At 47.9% G+C, this 13,112-nt stretch overlaps 1 protein-coding gene across 1 annotated transcript in view; it reads right to left on the bottom strand.

The window, feature by feature from the left end:
* Nucleotides 1-13,112, bottom strand: part of TBP (TATA-box binding protein) — a 519,691-nt gene that overhangs the window by 147,614 nt on the left and 358,965 nt on the right. The gene's annotated exons all lie outside the window — the stretch shown is intronic.

Consider the following 13,112-nt stretch of genomic DNA (forward strand, 5'->3'; position numbering starts at 1 on the left):
AGGGATAGGATTTCCTTCGCAAGGAGCGGACCCGGACGCTACAAATAGAGCTTCCTCGGTGGATTGTCGTGAGGCTGCTGAATGAAGGGAAGGCAGTGGCCGTGGGCTATGGTATCCAGAACCCACGCATCTGAAGTAATGGCACACCGTTCTCCGAGATGCTGTGCTAGCCTGCCCCCAACCAGCGAACCATGGGACATGGCTTCATGACTGATATGTAGCGGCTGCGCCAGTGCCTGAAGGCAAAGAGGCAACTGCCCGAGCGGCTTTGGCACCACGATTACCCCAACCACCATGGGTACTTTTTGGCAGCCCCTCTCGATCTACCAAAAGAGGAGTAGTAACAAAAGGTACCTCCCCTCAATTGCTGTCCCCTAGGACGAAAAGGCGGAGGTTGCCGTACTGCAGCGCTTAAAGACTTCGCTGCAGCTTTGGAGGTCTGCAACTTCTGAAGGCTCTCGTCAGCCTTGCTGCCAAACAAATGAACCCCGTCAAAGGGCATGTTCAGAAGACGGGGCTGCACATCCAGGGAAAAACCAGACTTCCGCAACCACGCAAACCTGCATATCACGGTGCTCGCAGCCATGGACCGGCTGACACCATCTGCCGTGTCCAACCCCGACGGAAGGGATTCGCACATAGCATCCTTGACGTCTTGCATGAGGGTCAGAAAGCCATCCCATTCTTCCCTCTCAGTAATATGCTCAGCCGCCAAAGATGCACAGTTCCACAAAGTGTGTGTAAACTTTGCCAAGGCACAAGTGGAGTTGGCCGACTTCAACGCCATACTCCCAGCAGAAAATACCTTTCTTGCCCAACCATCGAAGCGCTTGTGGTCCCTATCAGGAGGGATGGTAGGGTACGCCGCCTGCACCACCGGAGTAGGGTGCGACGATAAGTAGCAGGAGTCACTACTGAATGGGCAGTATTTTTTCGGGAACAACCGGTTAACTGCCGACACTCTCCGGAGCAGTCCAAGCCGCCGCCACCCTCTTTTGCAAAGCCATGTGAAACGGCAACACCGGGTCAGTGGACGGACCCTGATCCAGGATTTCAGTCAAATCATCCTGATCAAACTCCACTGGGGGGGGGGGGCAGACCACCCCAAGTACTCCGTCACCCTCGATATGAGACGCCGATGGAAAGACTCAGCATGCGCCCCAGGTTCAGGCCGAACAAACTCCACCTCCGGAGAGGTGTCGAGGCCACTGGCGTAATGCAAAGACTGATCGAGTTCCTCCATCTGACTATGCCCAGACAAAAGATCATCAGGGACGTCAGGATGCACAGGCAAGCCCATCTCTTGATCAGACAGTTCATCAACCTCCGAAACGTCTTGCAAAGGTTGGAAAAAATCCACTCTAGGAGGAGGAACAGACCTGGGCTCAAACACATGCCTCACAGACTTACTGCAAGCCTTCCTCAGAGGTTCCACAGCCCTCAGGGGCACCTCTGGCAAATCCTCCACAAACGGCGTTGAGGGCGCTGAGGGAATCCACGTCGACCGAGGCGCCGACGACTTCTTTGAGGGCAGAGCTCCGAGAGAGTCCTTCGACGGACAGGGCGCAGACGGCGTCGACGACTTCTTCGAGGGCGGAGCCTCGAGAGCGTCCATCGACGGACACAGCGCCAATGGCGTCGACGCCTTCTTCGAAGGTTTCACAGGTTTCGACGGTCTCGATGGTGTCGAGGACCGGGACCTGGACCTGGCACGGCTATGGCGATCGCCCATGTCCGATCAGGACCTAGACGGCTCCCAATTTTCGCACTAACCTCCCGAGCCCAAAGGCGTGCGAGCGGTGGACCGAGCCCGTTCCCTCGCGGCTTCTTTCGAAGGCGCGGACGGAACTGTGCCTTGCGACTGAAAAATCACTAACTTCTGCTGGCGGAATGAATCCCATTCGGTCGGCGACGAAGACTTGGTGGGACAAGTCAACCGTCTGGCGGAGTCCTCCTCCGGTGACGGTGCTTCCCAGAATGCCTCGACGAGGCAGAGGAATTGCAGGAACCACTCCTAGACCGAGACCCCCTGGATTTTCGCCGATGCGGAGAGTTGTCCCTCGAGTCATCAGTCGAAAGCCCAGCGGACATCGATTTACAGGGTTTGGACAACGTACCTACCTTTAATTTCCCCTTACGCTGCCGCAAGGCCTTAGACGTCAGGGACTGCCAGTACTCGCAGTTGTCGGTGGTGTGGCTTTCGTCGGGGCACCAGAGGCAGATGTCGTGCAGGTCCGTGATGGACATTTTCAAACCGCAGTCCCGACATTTCTTAAAGCCCGACCTCGGGGTAATAGAGGAAGATGAAGACATCGTTCGAAGAGAAGAATGGAGCACGGTGAGATTCCGAAGCAAACACGTTCGCAGAAAAAACGGAACTGACGCTACTGGCGTCGTGCGTCCTATATATAACATCTGGTGACGTCGACCCTCGACGGAGGCCCTCGAGGGAGATCTGCTCGCCGCCATCGACGCAGGACGCCCTCTGCCGAAAATGTTCCGAAGCAGCACAGCTGTGGACATTACAAGTCATAGATGTGGAATACGTCAGAGGACACAATCCCTTCGAAACAGAGTTGTATCTAGTACCCCAGGCCTCCCAATAAAAGGAAGCAGGAGCAAAGAAGATTGGCCAGAGAGGCAACTTTGGATGACTCTCAGTGGGAGGTTGAGGAGATTCCTCTTACCCCCCCCAGTCCACAGGAAGGTCGCCCTTCTATTTGCAGGACGAAGAAAGAGACAAAGGGGAAACCCAAGGTCTCAGGGAGAAAGAAAGGTTTTGCACCTAAACCTGCTCAAAGGACAAGGACATCCCCAAGAGGATAGTCCCAGGTCACCCGTGACCCCTTCCCCAGCTGAGCCTCAGTGGAAAAACTGTGGATTGACCCACAAGTTCTCAACAGCCTACCATCCCCAAACCAATGGGTTGGTGGAGCGGTTTAATAGAACTATGAAGAGCACAATAGGTGCTTTGGAGGAACCCCTTAGAAGAAAGTGGGACCTTCTACTGCTATGCCTTCCCTTCGCTTATAGAGAAGTGCCTCAAGCAGGGGTTGGTTTCAGCTCATTTGAACAGCTCTATGGTCATCCAGTTAGAGGCCCGGCGGCCCCGATCAAGGAAGCTTTGGACAGTGCTCCTTCCCTCAAGCCAGTGAGAGTCACTGACTATGTGCTAGGTCTCCGTAGGAGAATAGCACTCATGATGACAGAAGCTTCTGATAACTTGAAAGCAGGTCAGGCTCTGGTCAAACATTGGCATGACCAGAAGGCCAACATGGTGGAGTTTACTCCAGACAAGCTTGCTCTAGTTATGGTAGCTACAAGGCAGAGGGCCTTACAGGACACATGGATTGGACCCTTCAAGGTTGTGGGCAAACTTGCAGGGGTCAATTATTTAGTGGACTTGGGCAATCCCAAGGAGGCCCCTAGGGTCGATCACAACAACCGTCTAAAGGTTTATGTTTCCAGACCAAAAGTAGGAGCACTGCTTTTAGCCTCTGATCAGGAGAAGGAGGAGGGTGAGCCTCTACCTGACCTCCTCAGGGGACAACCTTCAGATGAGAAAATTGAAGGAGTAAAACTCTTCAAATCTGACTCTGCAACAATAGGAGTGCAAGGCTTTGTTAAGTCCATTTGCCTTCCTGTTCTCATCGACACCAGGCTTGACCCATTGGGGCCAGCATGATATTCTCACTGGTGACATTCTCGCTGTCAAAAGCCGGATTTACAGGATACCAGAACATGTAAGATCCGACATAAAGGAAGAGGTCAAGAAGATGCTTGATCTTGGGGTAATAGAGCCATCTACAAGTCCATGGGCTAGTCCAGTTGTACTAGTACCAAATGCAGGAACCAAGGAATTGAGATTCTGCGTGGACTATAGAGCTCTTAATGCAGTCACCACAACTGATGCCCATCCTTTACCGAGGACAGATGAGCTGGTGGACAAACTTGGTTTAGCCAAGTTCCTCAGTACATTTGACCTGACCTCAGGCTATTGGGGAAAAAGCTCTGACAGACCATGCCAAGAGGAAAACTGCATTTTCTACCCCAGGAGGCCTCTACCAGTTTAAGGTTATAACTTGTGGACTCAACAATGCACCTGCTACATTCCAGAGTGTTTGGCAAGATTGTATGCAGTACCCTTTGGGTGCACTACAACAACCCTGACCTCCCGGCAATAGGAACCCAACCTTTGGTGTAAGTCTGTACTACACAGGTTGGTAGCGTGTTGAGCAGCCAGGCTTATCTCAAGAGGGGTCAATGTGAGCTGGGGGGAGTTACACAGAGATTCACAGTGACAAGTATTCAAATAAACTCTTACACACAAGGTTTCTTGATTAAACAATTATTAATTTGTCAGTTAGAATACGCATTCTTCAGAAGGGAGCAACATAAAGCAACAAACAAATACACTCCAAAAATGCACACTCTTAAATCAGCAAATACCCATTTGGGATGACACACATGCACTACCAACACCCTCATGTGACTTCAATAGTTAGGGTGCTGTTGACATGAATATATCACTGTTGCCTTTAGAACATCCGAGAGGAGTGTTCATGGAAAGAGTTCAGAATAAAACAAGTATTCACACAGTTATCCTTAAGCAGGTAAGTACTTACAAAATAACCCCCCAATGCAAAGTCAGTTAACCCTTTCCTGGAAGGAAAGCAAAACACATAAGCAAGGGAGAGAAGAGTCATTCAGGGAGCCAGCCCGGCCAATGTTAAGTTAACAAAAGTCAAGGTGTACTGAAGCACTTTGTGCCGGTAAGTAGAAAAAGTCTTTCACAATGTTTAAAAAGTCTTTGTAGAATAGAAGAAATCAAAGTAGGGTCACAAGCCGATTAGGCTTGTGAGGTAGAGAAGCTACAAGCAACTCTACAAGAGCAACCAAGACAAGTCTCCAACGAGGACAAGCAAGGCCGCACAACAAGAGGTAACTTCTCTCAGACTTTACAGTAACTTTAGGTTGAAGAAAAGTGCAGCAGGTGACTTATGTTCCTGTACAGCTCTGCAGATCCTGGTGTTCCTGGGCCTCAGTCGTGGGGACAAGAGGGAGGACGCCTGGGGACTCCTGCCCTGTAATGGGATGGTCACCGACTGCAACCGGCATTCTTCAAACAAGTGGCACTTCGGTGTTTCAGCTCCTTGCGTCTACTGCAAATAGCACCAGCGTGGTTCCCGACTGTCGAGATGGGCTTTCCTTGCATCTGGGGTCCCGCACTCTGTTGAGCGGGCTCAGGCTCGGTCAGTCATGCTTCCTGGGAGTACGGAGGATCTTCCTGGAGCTCTTGGCAAGCTTAAAAGCAACGCACACAATCTGGTGTTCCTCTGCCTGGCTATTCGGTTCCAGCAGCAACTGCAGTGGAATTTCAACCAGCTCCGAGAGGATGTCCAGGTGGCTTACTGAGTCCCCCAACTCCAAGGGAGAAGTTGTCCTTGCAGGGGCTTCTCGGTTTATACGAATTTGGAGTTTCAGCACAGCAGCAGGGCTTCACCAGGCAAACCAACGGTCCAGGAGTTGCAGCAGGCGTCCTCTTCAAGTTCTTCCTTGGTTCCTTCGTCCAGTGGTCGGCTCTGCCTTCCAAGCCAAAAGCCTTGCCTTTTATTCAGTTCTCTCCCATTCATTCCAGCCTAGCTGTCAGTCACCCAGTCAGCCAGCCGGCCAATCAGTGCATTCCTGTCTCCTAGGAGATTAAGGATTCTCCCCCTTGATCTGCATTTACCATCTCAAGGGTTGGTGGTCTGTGTGAATTACAAAAGTAGATCTATACAAGTATGGTCTAAACTTCTTCAGAGACCACACAATGGTAAAACACTCACGTTCAATAGTTGCCCACCTTGTCTCATGGTCCTTCAGTTTCCTACTGATAAAGCAGATAGGGTGTTTCCTGCCTTTCTCATCCAGCTGATTCAAAACTGCACCTATCCCTGTATTCGAAGCATCTGTCTGTACAACGAAGGATTGGTTGTAGTCAGGAGCTCTCAAGACTGGAGCTTGACAAAGGGCTTTCTTCAGTCCTTCAAAAGCCTTAGTGCACTCCTCATTCCAACTAACCTTCTTTGGGAATTTGGGTGAGGAGATCACATTCAAGGGAGACGCTATAGTCCCATAGTTCTCAATGAAGTTACTATACTACCCAGTGAGATCTAGAAAGGCTCTCACTTGGGTTTGAGTAGCAGGGGTGGCCCAGTCTTGTACAGCTTGTACTTTGCTAGGCAATGGCCTGATATCACCTCCTCCTACTTCATGTCCAAGGTTGATCACTTTGCTCTGACCAATTTGACATTTACTAGCCTTTATGGTCAGATAGGCCTGCTTAAGAGCCTGCAAAACGTAACGAAGGTGGTGAAGATGCTCTTCCCGAGTAGGGCTGAACACTGCAATGTCATCCAAGTATGCCATGCAGAAGTCCTCCATCCCGTTCAGAACTTGATTCAACATGCTCTGTGTTAGAAGGAATTCTCAGAAATGTGTTAATTCCCCTCTACCTTAGAGACCCCCAGCAACTTTGCTAGATTTCGAGGACTTGATTTTTTAACCTGGAGAGAGTGAGACCTTTTTTTCCCAATTCTCTCATGTATTTTAATGTGATTTTGAACTCTGTTTCTTTTGGTTGTGAAGTCTGACCAAACTCCATAGGCATCATCATTTATATTGTGTCACACAGCACCTTCAGTGCACTGGCACAGGGAAGTCTTTCAGATTTCTGAAAGGTTTAAGTACCTTCTCTGGGATAAACTACTGTTTCCCAGAGCAGTAAAGTGAAATTGATTTTACTTACATTTTGTAACTTTCTAGACCCAGCACACGCTATCTTACAATAGGGTGCTGGAGGGGTTACTTAGTATCCCCTTTGTCTAGCTTCTCATGTAACATTTTAATGTTGGACTTTCCTCAATGAATGGCTGGTGGCAGTGGTTTACTTTTAACTACCATTGTGTGTTTTTACCGCGGGCTGCGTTCGTAGCCACGGTAAAGCACCCATTGGTGCCGTTTTTGTCAAAATGGCCCGGTCTTCTTTTTCGCCATTTCTTTCTGGAAAGGTCCTTCTTGAGATTTACTCTGCACGCCAAACCAGGTTTGGTCCCTTTGTTCATTTTGCCTCTGGCAGGATTCACGAGTGAAGCCCGCCTCTCGCTCCAGTGTGTCTGGCAGGGCAGTGCTGATTGGCAGGCCGGCTGTCCTTGCAGGACAGCCACCCTGCTGTGTGAGTGACAGCTAGGCTGTGCATGAATGAGAGAAACCTGCATAAAAGGCGAGGCTTCTTGAACTGAAGGCAGAGTCTACCACTGGACGAAACATCCGATGAAGGAAACTGGAAGAGAAGCTTGCTGCACCCTCCTGTACCATTTAACTACTCGGTGAAGCCTGCTGCAGTGCTGAAGCCGCAATTCCGAATCGACTAGAGAAGCCCCGGAGCAGACGACTTCTTCCCTTGGGTTGGTGGGACCAACTAACCCCAAGACTAACTTTGCAGGAGGACCTTCGCCAACTGGCTGTACTTCTTTGCTGCTGCTACTGCAGGAACTGAGTGACGGGGGTCGAGAAACCCGTAATCTAGCGCATCGTCTTTAAGCCGGACCAGAGCGCCAGGAAGATCATGAGGACCCTGCCGAAGCAGGACGACCCAAGCCAGAGTCACCTCAGAGTGCTGTACTCCAGATACGCAAGGGAGGCCCATCAAGTGTCCAAGAATCACAGTGGTGCTATTTGCAGGTAGCTGAAACCGCAAAGTGCCGCTGATCTGAAAAGAGCCTCTAGCTGCCAACCTTCAAACTGCAGTGCAGGAGTCCTCCAGACGTCCTCCGTCTTGTCCCCTTGCAACCAGAACAGGAGCCGGCTGGATCCTCTTCTTCAAACCAAAGGTACTGTCTTGACTAAGGGGTACTTACTTCTTTTGTCTGTAGCTTGCTTGTTCTCACTGGAGACTTGCAGTAGCAGCTTTTTGCAGAGTTTATTCCAGCTCTGCCCAACAGCATGTGGCCCAACAGTGATTTTTCTACAAACTCTCTAAACTTTGTGCAAGACGTTTATGCTATCTAAAGAAGTGCCTCAACTCCATAGACCTTGTTCAAATCGACTTTGGCTGCCTGGCTCCCTGAAGACTCTTCTGACCTATTGACTTTGATTCCAACTGTCCCTCATATGTGGTGCATATGTTTAACTTGTATTGCTGGGAAAGATCTAATCTAGACTTCATTGGGAGATTGAAAAGTATTCATATGCTCTGAGAACCTGTTAACCTTTTTCCTTCCCCATCCTTTTCCTTTTCCACAACCTCAGAATTGTATTAAGTGCAAAAAGTGATATATCAATGCTAACACTGCCCTAGTAACTGAAGTCACCTCAGGGTGTAGATAGTGTGTGCGAGGCATCCCAAAAGGGTATCTACTTGCTTATCTAAAATCTGAGGAAGTGTTATGAAGTGTATTTTTATTGTTGCATATTACCCTTTTTAAAGAAGGCTTATTTAAAACTGACTGTTAAATAATTATTTTGCTAGAAAACCTTGAGTGTAAGTGTTATTTTGATACTTGTAATTGTGAATCTCAGCGTTACAGCTCTACAGCTCACATTTACCCCACTTGAGATATGTCTGGCTACTTAGTCACTTTACCAACTTGTGTAGTACAGACATATACCAATAGGTGGGTTACCTATAACCAAAAGGACAAGGCTGGTGTAGTCTCCCACAGGATTACTGCATCCAATCTTGCCCAACACGTGCCCGATGACCCACTTAACTATCGCCCTATCTCTAACTCCCCATTTCTTCTTAAGATTCTCGATAAAGTGGCTTATGTCCAACTATTGGCTCACTTAAGAAATGGTAACATCCTGAATAAGAGACAGTCTGGCTTTCGGGAAAAACATGGCACAGAGTCTGCTTTGTTGGATTTAAAATCTAGGCTCCTTAGACACATGGATCAAGGTGACCCCAGCATGCTGATGTTGTTGGACCTATCCTCCGCCTTCGACCTGGTAGACCATACGTTACTAGTCTCCAGGTTGAGGGAGGTGGCGGGTTTCTCGTCGTAGGCGGCGGATTGGGTCTCCTCTTTCTTGAAATAGAGTTACTGGAGAGTGAGCAGCAACTTAGCTGATGCCAATATCAATGAGATGACGCAAGGGGTTCCTCAGGGAGCCTGTCTCCGATTTTCTATAATCTTTTTACGGTTCCGTTTCTTGATTTCTTGGACATTAACAACATTGAGTTTACTAATTACGCCGATGATACTCAGTGTATCATACCCATCTCTGGTGTTTTCTCCTATGACAAACTCAACATCAACAGAATTTATCTGCTTATTCAAAGTTGGATGTGCTCTAATGGCCTGGCCCTTAACACAAGCAAGACAGAGCTTATGCTTGTGGGTACCGTCCCCAAGATCCGTAAACTTGAAGATCAATATTCCAAATTGGTTATTGATGATTGTGTTATAGTGGTCAAGAAGAAAGTCAAGACACTGGGCATTTATCTTGACTGTAATCTTAATATGAAAGCTCAGGTTAGTAGTCTGGTGGCTTCATCCTCCTACTATATCAAATTGCTCTCACATGCTCGACCATTTCTCTCTCATACTAGTAGGGAACCCCTTGCCAGGGCATTGATTAGCTCCAGGCTTGATTATTGTAGCAGCCTGTTAATTGGTCTTTCAAATGGTGAGCTTAACAGACTGCAGGTTGTGCAGAATAATGCTGTTAGGGTTGTCATGGACAAGAAAAGGTCCGATCATATTTCCGAGGCAAGAAGGGAACTTCACTGGCTCCCTATTAGGGAACGTATCCTCTTTCGGCTCTTATCTATCTCTTTTAACTGCCTGAAACATTCAGTCCCTAATTATCTCAATGAGGAACTACGACCCAAAGTGAGCAAACATAATCTCAGATCCAACAACCAATATCATCTTATGCTTCCGGTATGTAAACTATTGCAAACCAAGGCTGGTGCCTTTTTCTCTGCAGCTCCTGTGGCCTGGAACAATTTGCCCTTGAAATTGAGATCAGAAAACTCCATTTGTGTATTTAGAAAAGGTTTGAAGACACATTTGTTTAAATAATCTACCTCTGGTTTACTAATTTCTTGATCTTTTTCTTCCCTTCTATTCTGCTCAATCACATCTCCCATTTGTTGGTCAGCGCCCTTAAGCCTTCGGGTCAGTGGTTTCTTGCGCTATATAAATGTTAAATAAAATAAACTAACATGTGATATGAAAAATAAATGGTCTGTGTGAAGCCCTGTTAAACAAAAAGGGCAGATGTATGTATAATGTTTACAACTGATGGGGTGAGATTGAGTGAATAAGAGGATGCATGACTAGTGTGACGTGGATGTACTCGTGATAAAGTTGAACACAATGTTACAGTGATGTATAAATGGATTTTGAAGATGGTAATTTATATTTTTGCAATAAAATTATTTATTCATTAAAAATGAAGTTGTGAGATTAGAAGTTAACCTGATCTGTTCGGTCTACCACTTATGGGTCTTGATCTTTGTGCGTTATATTACAAGCATTAGGTTTTGTTAGCATAGGCCATTTTGATTTGCAAGACTCCACTAAGACTGTTTTATCGTTTGATGGTCGAGACTACTCCCAACTTAGTTATAGGGACAAGTAGGAGTTTTTCCAACACCAGAAACTTCAATAAAGGTTTTAAAAATTGTACCTATTGTGTCAGTGTCATACTTGTGATATCATGCCTCCCCTACACTATGCATAGGGCGACATCTAGTGGTAGTCGTGGAGTATTACATGATTTGTTTTAGAAACTCGAAAAGGGTCGTCGACTGGGCGTGTTAGTAATACTATCCCTAGTGTGACATCTACTGTACCCATGGTCCTTCGATTCTAAGTGATCAGACCGTGGCTGATTTTGCCGCTGCTGGAAAGTTTGCATGAGAAAGGTGCAAACTACCAAAAGGTTGCACCTTTCTCATGCGAAAACTTACATAATACGGGGGCTGCAGGGGTTTCCCCGTAACCCCCGCTCACTATACTGCAAAGTATAGAGAGAGGGGTGTTGCGGGGGAAATCCCTGCAGCCCCCGTTTTTTTTCTTTTTTTTTGCGATTGTGCTGCAGGGGTGTCCCCCACAACACTCTGCTCACTATACGACACAGTATAGTGAGCGGGGTGTTGTGGGGCACAAACCCGCAGTCTTCATTTTATTTTTTTACTTACCTGCAATGCTACCACCAAAGGTTCGAACTTTTGGAGTTCGGACCTTTGGTGGTAGCATTTTTTTGGGCTTTTTGTACGGTCGGACCTTTTTTTTCGGTCCGATCGTACAAAACCGGTCCTTCACGCGTCGAAGTTCCGCAGATAATTTTGTTTCCGACATGAGGTTGCATGAAGTGTACGGGGAGTACAGATGTAATAAAGCAGAACAGAGTGATAGAGCAAGAAACATCTAGGCACCTTCGACTCTAGGAGGGGCGACAGGGTGGGCACATGTGAATCTAAGCACATACAAGTATCAGAAATACGATTACAAAGAGTAATGGATGCCTTATGAGGCTTGTGGATCTGCTTAGATGGTTTGGGTGTGTTTGACCGTCTGAGAACTGATCGCGGCAAACCGTTCGAAAAAAAACAGCCTGCATGTGATCAGTTCTCAGAGGATGAAATGCACTCACACCAACTCCCCACCCCACCCCACATCCCCCTTCCCCACTTACCCGATTCCCTTCACCTGGTCCACTTTAACCCTGCAGCGTTTGATTCGTCCCTCTAACGCGGGTCGGCTCGGACGCCGCAGGATCCATTTTTCTTTCTTTCAGTCCCCCGCCTCCAATATTGAGGAAAGGGGTGGACAGCACTGCAACCCCCCACCCCCCAACGGTAATACATGCCAAACATGGGGGCGGGGGACATCCCGCTCCACATGTTTGGTATGTATTAGCCTAATTGTTTCTTTTCGATCAAATGGTACCGACCAGATTCGGTCAAATGTATCCTTCGATCAAAAAAAACAAACAATTATGCTAATACCGCTTAGATCACATGCTATGCATAGATTAGCAAGCAGTGCCTGGAGAAGTTGGGTTGTGAGAAGGTACAGCGGCAAATAGATGTTGCCACCTGTGAATCTGCTTTAGATTGTGTCCATGCTGTAATCCTGCGTAAAGGTATGAATTGAGCTCCAAGTAGCTGCTTTACAAATAGCGTCATGGGGGTGTTTCCAATAAATGCTAGAGTAGCTCCTGTACCTCTGGTAGAGTGAGCTCTAGGAGTGAAAGGAAGGGTATTTTTGGATAGTGAATAGCACAGCTGTATGAATTTGACTATCAATCTGAATATGGCATTTTTAGAGATGTGATCACCTTCTCAGGTGCTATGGAAACAAAGCGTTGATCTGTTTTCCTTAGCGGTTCAAGACTGCCCTCCTTACATCTTATTTATGGAGGCTTCTTTCAGCTGCGTTAGTTAGATTTTGGAAAAAAGTAGGTAGTTCAATGGATTGGTTGACATGGAACTTGGGAGATAATGTTAGGTAAAAACCTTGCATGCGTTCTAAAGACCACCACTGGCTGGTCTTGATTGTCTGGTGACTGAATGACGTAGATGTCGTCATAATATTGGTCCTGGTCATCTTGGTCTCCTTGATCTTCCAGAGATCCACGGTCCTAAGAGCCTCAGAGCCGCAGGGGGGTCTAGAAAGTAAAGGTCTTCAGAAGGATCATGGTACTTGGAGGTGGGCTGGGTTTGGGTGGAAATGCTGGCCTGTGAAATGTCCGTGCAGACGGAAGGGGTCGGCAGACCTTAGAGTGATTCAGGCAGATGTGCACGCAGCACCCAGGTGAGGAGGAACAGGTGGATACCAACCAGAGTATCAAGGGGGCTTTCCAATGGGATTTCAATGTGGGTCAGGGGGTTTTCGGGTGCACAGGCAGGGTGAGGGGGTTTCGGAGGAATGGGACCACAAGGAGGAGGAGCGGGCCAGTGTTGAACATGTGGACGTATGGGCCATTTTTCAAGGGAATATAGGAGTAGAGTATGCATATCCTCAACAGATGTATCCTTATCCGCAGGGAGGTCCAGGTTCATACCCCTAGTCATACGGACAGGCTTCTTATGGTGCACCAATGCCCACGGCTCT

The sequence above is a fragment of the Ambystoma mexicanum genome, chromosome 4p (assembly GCF_040938575.1).
Source record: "Ambystoma mexicanum isolate Mex_15411 chromosome 4p, UKY_AmexF1_1, whole genome shotgun sequence".
In the NCBI taxonomy this organism is placed as follows: Eukaryota; Metazoa; Chordata; class Amphibia; order Caudata; family Ambystomatidae; genus Ambystoma; species Ambystoma mexicanum.